The sequence below is a fragment of the Myotis davidii genome, unplaced genomic scaffold, assembly GCF_000327345.1.
Source record: "Myotis davidii unplaced genomic scaffold, ASM32734v1 scaffold89, whole genome shotgun sequence".
NCBI classification, from domain to species: Eukaryota; Metazoa; Chordata; class Mammalia; order Chiroptera; family Vespertilionidae; genus Myotis; species Myotis davidii.
The window spans coordinates 2,679-4,102 of NW_006300372.1; positions in this window are offsets into that span (position 1 = coordinate 2,679).

A 1,424-nucleotide genomic window follows, 5' to 3' on the forward strand; every position below is an offset into this window, starting at 1 on the left:
GGTGGAACAAATTCCACTAGGTGAGTGCTATCCTCTTACTTTTGGCACAAATTAAATCTTTGAAATTAGACCAGTGCCAGTTTAGAGAAGTGAGAAAAAGGGAAGCCCAAAGTCTGAGAAGTGTGTGAAGGGGGAAGAGTATTTGTCAAGATGAGTTTTTCCTTCTCCCCTCTTCTTAATCCCCCTCCCCGCCCTCACACACATACTACCCTAGATACAGCTCAGAGTTCCTAAACCCAGTATAATTGGGAGCTTGAATGCTAAAAGTTGGGGCCTTCCAGAAGTTGAGTACATCTTCTCCAGGTGTATTTCACCTAATGCTAAGGGAAAAGTGAAAATTATAACCATTCACCCCCAAACAGGTTAGCTTGGTTAGCAGCATTAAATTAAAATAAGGTAATGCAAATCATAACCTCTGGTTTGGAGTGGCTTCCTGCTAAGCCAAGGTTGCAGGTTTGATCCCGGGTCAGGGCACATACTAGAATCAGCCAATGAATGCATGAATAAGTGGAACAACAAATCAATGTTTCTTTCACTCTTCCTCATTCCCTCTCTCTCTAAAATAAAAAAAAATGAAAAGAAAGAGAGAAGATGGAGGAAGTATAGGTATCTAGCCTGTTCTTCCCCTGCCTCATTGCTGTTTTCAAAATATTCATGGAGTACTTTCCTGGCCACACGCTGGGTAGTATCTCAGTACTTCCTCTCCCCTCCACCTCTCATGTCCTGCTTGGGAATGAGTTGTCCATCTTTCTGAATTTCTGATGCTGGATATTGACTGGTTCCTGACCTCCCCTCCCTCCCGGGCGCTAGCGAACACTCCCAGTAGGGTTTCCTGGGAAAGAGAAACTGTTGACGCGAAAAAAAGCTGAACGTAGTAACCGTCAGCTGTGAACTCTCCCACTTTGGTGCATCACAAAGCGAGAGTCCGGAGGAAGCTTTAGGGAGGTCACTGTTCCCCTGGCTGGATGCCTCTCTTTAAATCGTGGGGGCTCCTGGGATTATGCGGAGGTGCCGGAGAGACTTGAACCCGCAGCGGAGAGGCTGGGAATCCAGCACGATTGCACCACAGCACTAGGATCGGGGCTGCGGTTTCCGTAAGTCTCGAAGAGGCGTTCGTTCGCGGTCAAGGTTCCGCCTCCCATCATCTCCGCGGGGAAGTTCCTCTCCGAGTTCCGCGCCCGTGCGCGCATTAGGGGGTCCGCGGTTCCCCGACTGAACGCTCCGCTCTCGAACAGTCGGCGAGAGACGCCCAGCCGCGCTCAGTCCTAGTTACAAGCTGTCTTCAGGCGGAGTTTGTGAGGCCGAGGCCGGGGCGGTCTCGGGGCGGTGTCCTAGGAAACGCCGATGAAGCGAAGCTGTGTTAGGTTCTCAGAGCGTCTTCCTGGCCTGCGCGGCGCCCGCTGCCTGGGTTCCGGGCGCGATCC